The sequence below is a fragment of the Fulmarus glacialis genome, unplaced genomic scaffold, assembly GCF_000690835.1.
Source record: "Fulmarus glacialis isolate BGI_N327 unplaced genomic scaffold, ASM69083v1 scaffold40174, whole genome shotgun sequence".
NCBI lineage: Eukaryota > Metazoa > Chordata > Aves > Procellariiformes > Procellariidae > Fulmarus > Fulmarus glacialis.
This window is the reverse complement of record NW_009207002.1, coordinates 67934-80920: the sequence shown is the minus strand read 5'-3', so window position 1 is coordinate 80920 and position 12987 is coordinate 67934. Positions and strand designations below refer to the sequence as shown.

At 37.4% G+C, this 12987-nt stretch overlaps 1 protein-coding gene across 1 annotated transcript in view; it reads left to right on the top strand.

Moving 5' to 3' along the window:
• The first annotated feature begins 1276 nt into the window (after positions 1-1276).
• The window catches only part of BICC1 (BicC family RNA binding protein 1), a 74792-nt gene continuing 63081 nt past the window's right edge, over positions 1277-12987 (top strand). The window contains exon 1 of the mRNA XM_009575939.1: positions 1277-1319. The gene's annotated coding sequence lies outside the window, so the exon portion shown is untranslated. The remainder of the gene's footprint in view (positions 1320-12987) is intronic.

The following is a 12987-nucleotide window of genomic DNA, read 5'->3' as shown; positions in this document are numbered from 1 at the left end:
TGGGTTTAAATACATGTGGGAGATAATCCAGGCCCTAATCCATGTCTTGGTCTTGAAATCACTGAATTATATGATCACTTCTTGTAAGCTTCCAAGCTGTGTTCTACAATGATGTTTTGTTCTGCCATTGTGGTGTTGTCTGCACTGTTTTTGAGAAGTACTCTGAAGGCTCTATACTTTGTTTACAGTCTACATGCATTTAGTTATTATTCACTCTTACTTTTGTCAGCATGGGACCCCCCCGTGCTTAGCCCCTTGCTCTGGGTCAGTTGGCACTGCAAGAGGCGTGTGGTGGATGTGAGGAGGAGGGTGGCGTTCTCTGTTGTCTCTTCCCTTCCAAATGGATTGGTTTGAAGAGTGTTTTCTGATGGTGTTTCTCTTTATAAAGTAAAGATTTTCACCTTTCGGACTTTGATTTCCTAGGCTAAGAAGGTCAAGATCTCTTAGTTTTTCCCTGCTCAACAAGTGCTTCTTTGCCCACAGTTGCCAAGCCCACTAGAAGCCACGTTCAGTGCCACTCTTAGCTTCGAGTCATCTTTCTTGAACATTGTTCTCAAATGTTCAAATGTGCCTGTGCCTCTGGTTTGTACAATGGCACCGTTTCTACTGGAAGTATCTGGGGTTGCCTTTTGGTTTTCAGTTGCTTTGCTCATAAACATTGGCTGGTTGAAAGTACATGTTGCAAAATTTCACTGGATAACAAGCAATTGAGAAAGGAATATTTAACAGCGCTAGTAAGTGTTAAGATTTTGGTGGTGCTTTCTCAGGCTCAATAAAACACATAGCAGTAGCTCTATATTTCACTTGAATATAAAAAAAATAGCAGAATAGAGGAGAAATTTTTAACAGGATTCTGGTTTACCATAATGCTTATTCTTGTCTTGGTTCTAATTTTTAATCTTGATGTAGCAAATCTTGTGCCCTCCTAGCTTTCTCTTGATCCTCCTATTGGTAGAATTACATGGCAGTTATGCAGTGTGAATAAGTCATTAAGCTTACATGACCATATTTACTTTGTAACTAAAATATGTATCAGTATATTATAGCTCTAGTATGCAAATACGAACATCTGCTCAGACTCCATCCTTAGCAAGTGACTTGCAAAAGGTTGTTCCGGGTGTTAGTCAGTTGTTGACAAATGTTTATTGCATGAGAAAAAATTACTCAGAGTAACAGTTTCACAGTAGCATGTACTCATTGATAATTTCTATATGTAAACCTGTAAATTTTCTCCTATGTATTTAGTAACCAGATCCTGGTTTTGTTTTACAGCTGCTGCAGAGGGCAAAGGGAAAAGTGGGGAAGACTTTTTTCAGAAGGTAAGAAAAATATTTTAGTTCTGTAACATCAATTGACTAGAGGAAAAATTATGCCCGTGGCTCATTCATGAGATCAACTAATTAAACTTAATGTGCAGTTTCCACTGTGTTAATCAAATCTTTTGAAAATGTTTTTGTCATTTAATGTGTCTGATAACCATCAGCTGTGCATGGAATGTGATGAGAAATATGTTCTTTGGTGTATGCTACTGTCATTCATTCATGCACAACAACTTAATTATTCTTTAACCGAAAGTGTCAAAATATGCATTATGGAAGTTTATTTTGCTTAATAGCAGGGGGTTCATCCAAAAGATTATGTGAGGTAGTCTTAAGGTTTTTATGTCTATAGATAAATGCTGTTATTCCATCCTGTTGTTGGAAAAACTGACATGAAACTTACTGTTATATCCTTGAAAGCATAAATATTTGGTTGAGACATGCAAAGGCCTTTTAAGAAAGCAATGCACAATCCACAGAGTGATTCAATAAAGTTTGTGGTTAGACAGCGGCACGGAAGGACTAGAAAAAGTAGTCCTGCAGCAACTAAACTACAAAGAGAAACATGGTCAAGAGTAATGACTTAGAAATTACTTTTGCAAAGCAACATGGTTTTTTTCAAGAATAGTGTGTAAAATATTATTTGAGTTATGTTAATGAAGATCTGCATGTAGTATGCTAATGAAAATTATGAACTGTTTTGTCTTCCCGTACTATAGCGAAGACTGTAAATTTTCGTGTTGTATACTGAAATGCTTTGAAATGCCTTTTTGACTGGTTGTCCATTAAACAAGTAGTTTGCTGTATTTTCCATGTTTTCTTCATATTTGTAAGTGGTACTTCTAAAAGGTCTCTTTTTAAATGTGAAAGAATACTTTATCCTGCACATGGTTGTCAGATGCTTTGATGAAGGCTGGTGGGGAGGAGTATGTATACTGCCAAAATGTTTGTTTTGGAAAGTATTTTATGGGAGTCTTCAGATTATGTTGCTCTTGACTGACAATGAGTTACTTTTCTGAACGTGATGCTTGTGCTTAACTGTCTGATATTAGTGTGCACAGAGGAGAAAGTGTCAATAATTCTTCCTTAGGATTTTATCAAAACACATGGGTTTTTTTTATTTGCTTCAACAAAGCTAAGCCGTAGTAGCATATAATTCATTCTATACATCATTCATTTTACAACACTGTTTTCTCATGCTTGTATAAATCTGCTCATAATTCTTGAAGCTGTAGACAAAATATTACCTTTGTGTGGGATTGCGTGGCTTATATATTTTTACATGTGTATTTGGATACTTGATTATTTACTGTGGATATGATGTACCTTACAATTATGTAGTTATTAGCGTAATAGCAAAAAATACTGTTTTGAATTTAATAGGAGAGCGAAATGTGCTAGAACTTCAAGTATGTGAAGAAGAGTACACTACTTACCCAGTACATCTATTATCAATATGGATATTTTGGCAGTAATGTATCGTCGTATATGTGCATAATTATTATATAGGCACAGTGTAGATGCTGCGATAGGTTAAAGCTGCTTCATTTTGACTGGCATTCTTCTTAGTCTCATCAACTCTATAGTTTAGATTACTGAAGTTTCCAAGTACATACACATGATACTACGGCTAATAAAAACAGATGGAAACTATCTTCTTTGCGAGTTTTCTTTTGTTCAAAAAAATCTTTGGACAGTTGCTCATAGCTTACTCACCGTCTCTGTCTGTGCAATTTCCTTTAATCAGGGTTAAGCTTTTTCCTTTCTCATGTGAAATGAATAAGACAGAGTTTCTGGAGGTAAAATGAAGACTCTTTTCATGTGTTTCAGGTCGTGTAGTGAGGAAGAAAGTGATTTGTAGCATTAGAAACACATTGCAAACTAAGGCGGCAAGATACTTTCAGAAACTTAATGTGAATTCGAAGCTATAGTAAATGCATTTTTAAAAATTATTTTGAAAATGAGACTTTCCTCAGGGCGTTATTGGCAGGCTTTTGAGTGGAATGGGGAGGGGAAGTGCATCATTTGAGAGGCACATCAAGAACTGAGGGTGTAATTTGCATAAATAATGCCATGTATAGTATTTTCTGACAAACCCAACCCTCAATGTGCTGAACTTACTGTTGGGTGTGTGAGGTGAAAGTAGTCTTCATATGAATGCTGAAATGACAGAAGTAACAAGGCAAAGATTCAAGAAGGTGGTTCTGTGTGTCAAGACATGCAGACCAGGAGAGAGGAGCGAGGAAGCTAGTACTGAAGGGAGTGAGATAATGCTGACTTCTTGCAGATGGCTCTGTAAGTGGCTGCTGGGACTTGCTTGGTGGCTGGTCAACGGGGGACAGCGCTCAGTTCTTTATTAACTTGCCCTCAGGAGGAGCAGAAGTTGTTCATATGCTTTCTGAGCTGGGCTTAAAATCAGGGACTCAGCCTGGATTGTTAAGCCACATGTAGTATGCTCTAATGAATCTGTCATGCTTTTAAAGAAAGTTAAGTTAATACAAGGTTTTGGTGCTAAGTAGACTTTTCCTGGTCTTCAAACATGTGAGCAAGCAGTATTACTTTCTTGGATTTTCATAGTCAAGCAGACGCTTGATGGATGTGAACTGGTCCTATCAACTTTTAACTTACGAAGTTTAGTAATAACAAATTACATGTCAAAATGCATTATTTCCCTGAGCATTTTAGCAGAAACAAGCACATGTTCTGCAGTTGCTGGTGGAGTTACAGAATAAGTCCCAGTTCTTGGCTGCATGGGGCAAATGAAGCTAATATTTCTGTGCTGTCCTGGTGGGGAAGACCAAGTGAAGTGCCCATTCCTCTGCTCCTGAATTAAAGTGAAAAGTAGATAGATGTTTTTTGGTCACTTTAAAAAAATCTGAAGACTTTAGCATACTTTCTTCTAATATTTCTAAGTTTTAATACTGCTTCAAAGAGGGGAAGACCTAACATAGTCTGATGTGGATTTTTCAAAACCACTCAGAGCTGCTAATAATTTAGCAAGAAATAAGTAAATAATATGATAGTTTTCTCTCTAGAGCTCTCCAATCTGCAGTTCAGTGACAGGTAATCTTAAATAAACATAGATTGGTTTGCTGTTGTGTTCCATACTATTTATGTAAAAGATCCTTGTGGACCTTGCTCTATATATTATTGTCCTAATTTATTCCATGAGAGTAATACATAATACGAAGCTATTACTTGTTCTTGATCCAAAGCCCATTTTCAGTTGATGGTGGAATTTTTCCACTGAGTTCCATAACATCTGGTTCACGCCTCATAGGCAAGCAAGGCCCTTCCTAGACAAAGCCAGGACATTGTTCCAAGGAACATATAATTTATGTAGCACTATAGATATGCATGGCACTCTTGTATAAAATGTAAGAAAGTGGTGGGTCTCTGCCCTGAAGAGTTCATAATCCAAAACAGATGAAGGTTGGCTGTGTGGACAGAGGGGAATTTAATGCATCATTTCTGTTTGCTTTTAGTTCTTGCCTCATCAAGTCTTTCTTTTCTTAAAAACTTGGAAATCTTAGTGCTGGTGATAACCTTTCATTCTGAAATTTCTCAGGGCAAGAGTGTATGTCTAGCCTTATCGTGGGGCTGTCAACAGTATGGTGGGCAATAGGTGAAGGTTGTGGGTTTAGTTGAAGTTGGATGGATTTCTTGGGCTAACGTGGGACTGCACGTGCAAAGGGTAGTGACTGGAAATGATGCAGATGTGGTACTCTGCCCAAGTGCTTGACTCTAGGTCAGATGTAAGCTGCTTATTTCAGCATAATTCAGTGTGTATGTTTGTTACTCATGGGCTTTTGGAGTATTTCTGAAGAGGCTCCTCAGCTCTTCCTTTCCTGGCTTTCAAGAGTTCGTTTGCAGAATTTGGTTTTGTGGAAAGCACAATATACTACCAGCCAGCTGTAACTTGTGGGTTTTATTGTTTCTGAATGTTTGAGATTATTTAGGTTTTGTGGCTTGGTTTTTTTTGTTTGTTGGTTTTTTTTTTTCTTAATCAAAGAGAAGTGGTGTTTGTAGGAATATATTCATTTGCACAGTTGCAGATACTTAAGGTTTTTTAAGATATCACTGGATTCAGGCAAAATGTATGTTTAAAATACTCATGCTTCTCTTGACTGCAGACTCTGTTATTCCCTGAAGGGGATGTAATCATGCTTGGAAGTCTCAAGATGCAAATGGACAAATGTTGCATGTGCATACTAAAATCTCTGCTGTTAATTATTAGGAGCTTAGGAGTGTAAAGGAAGACTAGGGTTTTCTTTTTTCATTTTCCTTCCTGTCCTTACATGTAATGTTTCATCTGTAGCTTCTTATTTTATTAAATGAGTAGCACCTTAAAAGATACAGAGACCATTTTAGAAGTAATATTTGGTGAAACCATCCTTTAAAATGAGTTGCTCTTCCGGTATAGATATTGGAAACAGTAGCAGTAAGAGATATTAAAAAAACAAAGCAGTTTTTTGAAGATGTGAAAAATAGATATATCTAATTGCATCTTTAAGCACCTTTCTGTTAAATTCCTTTTCTCTATGTAGTAGTTATTAATGAATGTACATTACCTTTTATTTGTTTAGGAGGCTCTGGCAGCAAAGGCAGTAAGGAAGCTGCCTCAAGCCCTCTTTGTTTATCTAAGACAGTAAAAGAGCTTGGTTTCAACATCCTGTATTTTCACTTGTATCTTTGAAAAATATTTGTTAGGTTGTCTGGGACAAACCTTGTAACTTTTGCAAAATTCTTAAGTGTGTGAATATATTAATACAGTGTTTATGTATACATGACTGCTTTTGTAAGTATAGATAGTATATATTGATACAAATAAATTTAACTGAAAAAGGTTATGTTTTTCTGTCTGCAGTAGGTCAGGCTGAAAGTTAGTCAGTCTTCCTTTTTAATCTCTGAACATGAAACATGTAGGTAGAGCTTCAAATGTGAATGGCTTAGGGCATTTTTCAGGCATAAAAAATATTAATCATTGACTTGAGACTAAGATGTCTCAGGCTGATTATTATCCATGTTCAGCAGTAACTTCTGAACAGCTTTCCATGTGTCTTCATCCATGACTTCTCTTGAACTGCCTATTTGTAATTATAGTTTCCCTAAGGCTATACTCCCAATTCTGATGGCAACCACTCAGCTATCGGTTTCTTCCAGTGCTATTTATCTTGCTAGTGAGACATAGTGAGTTCATAGTTATTTATACATTAACGTGGGTTTTGTCTCTATTTCAACCACAGGAGCAGTTTTGAACTGCAGAAACTGGTTCCACACCTTCCACTTTTTCTGGGTGGAAATCAGTATCTGCATTAGCGTTAAAATAACCTCTTGATGTAGAGTTTGGCTAATAGCATGTGACAAGGATATATTAAGGCCATACGTTTCCACAATGTGCTTGAAACGCCTGGCTGTGCTAGGCTGTGATGGGAACGCTGGCATGCGCTTCTAATTTACATTGAGCTTCCTCTCATTTAGCTTCCTGGGAAGAGGAAGCGACTGCTCGGAGAGGGTGGTATGGATTAGAGAGTTGAGAGAATGTCAGCGGCAGTCAACGTTCGCAGGAAATCTTGAGATTGAGAGGTTTGTCTCCCTTTTGGCAAAACCACACCCAGTGGAAAGAAGGAGACTGTTTAGGTTGGATCGGTTTCTCTAAAAAGGTAAATCAAGAATGCTTACTTAACTTTTTGCTTAGCTCAGGCTGAGCTAAGTGGTGGGAAGGCTTCGTTCTTCTAGAGGACTGCATTCATCACGTCTCTAGTATAGCAATCATTGTGTTAAGGAAATGGAGTAATTACAAGCTGTTTTGATTTTTTTTTATTTCATCTTTAGTTTCTTCTGTTTTGCTTCTGATATAACGGGGACAATCTTGAGAGTTTAGCTGTAATATGAAAATGCTCTCTGATGGGCCTAATCCTTGAAGTGCCCACTGCAGATGGAAGTGTTAAAACAGCAACTGTCCTTGCTGAGTTGCTTGTGAATAATTCCCTTGGCCAAAAACAGTGGGGATCTTGATCCCATAGTATTATACTGAGTGACTCTCTACATCACTACTTGGAGCTCAGTCTGAGTAGCAAATGAATCAGTTTTAGTTGATGATGATGTCCCATTTTATGCCACCTTGTTGCTATACTTAACATTTTGTGCAAGATCTCTTGCGTTGTGAAGCAACCAAGAAGGAACAACTTGTCACCACAGTCTCAACTGAGATGCTTAATCCTTTTCACTCTGCAAGTTAAATCCTCTCTTAAAATAGAGGAGGGATTTCGGTCCTCAGAAATGCTTGTACTCTTTTCTTTCCCTCTGAAAAAAAATGAAGAAAGAGGTGAGTATGAGCAAGATACAAATTAATAATACACACTGGGTTCCTGATTTGTAGGGAGGAGACTTGCTGCTTCTGCTTTTGGAGAGAAGAGTTGGCACATATTGGTGTTTCTAACAAAGTGCTGTGGGGGCTTCATTGTTAAGTAATACTTTTTTCTTAGATAAATTTCCCCTTTTTTCTGTTTCTTATGTAGAATTCATTAATGCTGTGCACACAGACCCAGTTATAGCTTTTTTTTTGCATGCTTAGATAATCTCTTTACGTTTTTGACTATACTTACTTTTATTTTAAATAAATGACTGAATTAACTGTGACCTTTGATTAATCTTTCCATTGAGGGTGAACAAAATATTCAAGTCAAGTAAAGGAAGGACTTTAATGTTTCTCTGTAGGTAAGGGCATTTGACTGATAGTTTTCTTCTTAAATGTATTTGCTGTATTTGTAAATTAAGTACAAAGTTCTGTAAATGTTATTGTTGCAGAAGGTTCACTTAGTGCAGTTTTTGGATGCAGCAACAATACTGTAATACTTGCTTGCTTAAACCAGACCCTCGTTTTAAGAATGATCTTTCCCAGTTCATTTCGGGTGAAGTCAAGGTTAAAAAAGAGATGCAGTGTGTGTGTGCATGCATGTGTTCTTCCCTTCTAAGCTAAAAATGCTTTAATGGCAGAGGAAACAGTGTAAATTCCAAAGCCATATCCACACAGGTAGCTTTCCCCAGTTCTCTCTTTACTGATTTGGAGCTTTTTTTTATAGCTTGAAAATTTGAGTTGAAAAGCTGGTGGTGTTTACGCTGCTGCCTTTATTGCCTTTACATATAATCTGTTAATTAGGTTTTTTGAAGTATTATCAGCTGATGCCCATTGATCAAAGCGAATAAATAATACATTGCTTATGATGTTAATCTTGTCCTCTAATTTTAGCTTCAGTATCTCTTTATCCTGCATGTGCTTGCCTTAATTCTTGATAAAGTCATTAGGAATAGCTGTGAATACCTAGTGAAGATGGTAAGTTTGTTCAGAGTTAATCTGGGCCGGATATAGTCCTCGACAACAAACAGCCGGCTTGCTTCTTTGTGGAAGTCTCAAAGTCTGTACATGCAGACCACAAAATTATTGGTCATGAGAAGTTGGAGGAAAGGATGTTAGCATTTTGCTTAGCTCAACATGAAGCTGTGTAGAAGTATGCGAATGGGAAACAGGCATGTTTTCCTGTTGTTGCCTTTTTATATCTGAATCTAGATTAGTTGGAAAATTCAGAGGCACTTTAATTTTTTGGATAAAGTTATTTTGGCATTTAGTAAAGTTAACTTAAAGTAAAAATCATTTAACAAAGATGAACAAATTAGTGTGTGAAGATGAAATTCTTGGAGTATTGAAACAAATGACCTGCAATGGAAGCATGAAAAACATGTATAGTGGTATTGAACCTTATCCATACAGGTTATCCCATATGACAGTCTCTAAAATAATTTAAGTATTACCCTTTTCTAAGACAGGTAAAGTTAGGGGAGAAGGACTAGCCAAGTAGTCACATACAGATATTTTTCTAAAAATGTATTGGGGTTTCTGACAGTTGTAATATAAAATAGGAGAATAAGGTACCCCTACAAGAGACACAGGCACTCATGTCCTTGCACTTGGGAAGGCACTTTTTTCGTGCTGCTCTTTCCTGTAGAGAAACTTACACAACTGGGGCTTGATCTTTGTCTTCCCTATGTATCGTTTTGTTGTGTGTTTTTAAGTAGTTTACACTTAGATGTGAACTATTAGTATCAGCAATCTAAATTAAGAACAAACTTATTACAGTGTTTTCTATGTTTTATAGTTTTAATTCTCACTATGCCGCCACTCTGCATAGGAGATATTTTTTTCTGCCACGCAGGAGCACAAATTGCAAACTCTAAATGGTGTTTTAGTCTGGAATGCACGGGTGCCTCAGGGCCATGTGCTACTGCTCCTGCTCAGAAATAGCCCCTCTCCCTCACCTGCAGAAAGGTAGCGTTAATACTGTGGAGTCAGGCGCACTGTACTGCCTTCTTTTTAGAGTAGTAGTTGTAATATAAACAGTGAATTCTAGTTTTGAATTTCATATGTGGACAACCGTAGGGGGAAAAAAACCACAGCAGGGCTTGGAATAGGAATCCATTGCTATACCCCAAATGTAAGCCAGACTTGCAAAAGAGCTACATATTTGCACTGAGCTTTAGGCTAAGTTTTGTCATCTCCTCTTTTTTAACTTCTTACATGCCCCATATTTCCTCACAAACCCAATAGTCCTTGATGGTGTACCATTGATGTGTCTGGCTCTGGCATCTCAAGCACTTACTCTGGCCTCACCAGTTTTAGGGGCAGAATTCACTCTGTCAGTTCCTGAGTAACCTTACACAATTCCTTTTTGTGTCTTGTTCTTCCCTCCCATCCTTGTTCTTCCCCTGCTTTCTCCTCCCCCCCCAACCCGAAAAAACAGCAAACCATTAAATATGATACTCCTGGTTCCAGCTACACCCATTGCTCTGTTATTGCTGCCAAAACTCATGTTCGGGGATTAGTCATCCTCTCGGATACTGCTGCTTCACCACTTTGCCATTAGAAGAATCATAGAATCATGGAATCATTAAGGTTGGAAAAGACCTCTAAGATCATCGGGTTCGACCGTCAACCTAACACCACCATGCCCACTAAACCATGCCCCTAAGCACCTCATCTACACGTCTTTTAAATACTTCCAAGGATGGTGACTCCACCACTTCCCTGGGCAGCCTGTTCCAAGGCCTGACCACTCTTTCAGTAAAGAAGTTTTTCCTAATGTCCAGTCTAAACCTCCCTTGGCACAACTTGAGGCCATTTCCTCTCGTCCTATCGCTGGTTACTTGGGAGAAGAGACCAACCCCCACCTCGCTACAACCTCCTTTCAGGTAGTTGTAGAGCGCGATGAGGTCTTCCCTCAGCCTCCTCTTCTCCAGGCTAAATAGCCCCCGTTCCCTCAGCCGCTCCTCATCAGACTTGTGCTCCAGGCCCTTCCCCAGCTTCGTTGCCCTTCTCTGGAGACGCTCTAGCAAGAAGAAGAAATAAGTATCAGCCCATGTAGAATTTTACTTGTCTACTGTGACTCTTCAGCTCAGGTCTTGTGCTTATATAGAATTTTTTTTTAATTTTCATGCAAATAATATTCCATGTTTTGGATAAACTATAAGAGTAAACTTGTTTATAGTGCTCTAAATGCATATATACTGAGGGAGCCACACTACTCTAACTTCAATACAACTTCTCTGAAAGCAGAAGATGCAAGATGAACATTTTATGTCTGTGAAACAAAATATTCAGAGACTGGCAAATTTTTTGTGTGTTTGTTTTTATCAGGCATCCTGAGGTCTGATTTTAAAATTGTCACATGTCACCATTTGGTTACTACTGAATTAGATTGTACGTGTAATGGTTTCATTTTCTAAAATGAAATGCTCATTTGAATGTTAACGTTTTTGAATGAGTAAAATCTGCAATACTGAATTCTGGCTTTTTTTTGTGAGAGTTAGTAAATTGGACAACTAATCCCTTTGCCCTGGTACTCCTGCGTTGTTAATTATAAGCAGATTTTGCATCAAAACTGTGACTGTGTTTATGTTGAACTTACTTTGTCTGATTGTCTTTCTTCTTAGAAAGAAAAATGTTTTTGTTGTCAAAATGAAAAAAAAATTGCTGATCAACTGCAACGTGAAACTTTTAAATATTCTGTGCAGAGCCCCAGCTTTTCATGGGCATTTTGATTTAGAAATACTTGTTGAGTTGCCTGTTCACTTTTTGTGGGTTGTTTTTGTTGAGTTGAAGCAGTTGGAACACTTGATTTATGAAAACTGGACATTTTAGCAGAAAGTATTAGTATCAAACGCAGCTTCTGTGTATTTGTAAATGATGCTGGGTAAGGACCTGTATCTGTCTTAAAATGAGTATTTGTCTACTAACAAGCTATTTTACAGATGTTGCTGAGAATAAAACAGTGCTACATGTCAGTTTTATATTAACCAATTTCACTACTTATTTAAGACTGTTAGGTGTAAAGGAAAATTAACAGGCACAAAATGAGGACGATGTTTATCTTGTGGTAAGATAATGTGATCAGACCATTTTGATTTCTCTCCTAGCATTTTCCGTAAACTACTGAATTAATTTTGTATCCTGAAGAATATTTTAGGTAATATTTGGAAAAACAAATTCTTAAAAATCTGTATCAGATGGTGGATGACCATTAGTAAAGATCCATCATGTTTTGGTCTCCTCTTGTAAGAAACCTGGCTTTGGAGTGGTTTTGATGCTTAAAAAAAATCTGACTTGTTACAGCCTTTGTTTTTAAAGCTCACTTTATGATTCAAAACCATACTTAAAAAGATTTTGCAGTTATTTCATCCTAAGGTTATTCAACCAGCACTGTGATTTAATGTCACTGCTTAAGTATTTTCCATTTTATCATTTAAACAGTGTGCTCCCTGTAAGTAATTAAGCAATTAAAATGTACCTGTAGAAGAGCAAAAAGATGCGCGGTACGGTTCAGGGATCAGGTGTGCTGGGAGAAGTCAGGGTGGGTGTTGATGGCAGGAATCTTTTTTTCTACCTGCGGAGCTTACTAGAATATCGACATAATGCTTGGCTTGCTTTCTGCACTCACAACAGCAACTGCTTGACATTTTGGATCTGCAAAAAGTATGTTAGTTTTTATGACAGTAAAACTATCTTCCCATTAATACTCCATGTTTATGGAGCAACGTATTTGTCAAGTTTTGAAAGACCATTACCATGGTACTACTTTTTCTTTTACTATTGATATTCCTGGATTTCATTTTTTTCTCTGCGCTCTTGCACAGTGATTTTCATCTTTGTCTTCTGTAAAATTGATGGAACAAATTTTCTTGAGGATCAGGGAAAAATGGTTTTCAGAAAACAGTCCCATTAAAAATGGGGATAGATACAGTGATGTAACAAAACAATCAGTGACCTTTCCTTCAGCAGCAGTGAGAAATATTTCTTGGGTGTGAGTTATCCTCCATAAACTTATCAATCTGTGGTAATCCATAAAGAATTGCTGTGTTGTCTTTAACCTGATGGAGATTCAACTTCAAAACAAGGTTACCAAACATCTACTTACAGAATTTCTATTATCATGACTTTTATGTAAATAACACTTTTCCTAATCCTCTCTGTCCTTCCTTATCCTCGTCCTAGGAATTTTCTCTTCTGCAGCAATTTTTAACTGTACACATTTACACTGGGAATCACTTGTTTCTTAGTAATAATGTTAGCGATTGCTTCTGGCTCCAAGTGCTTTATAGTTCTTATCTTATGTCA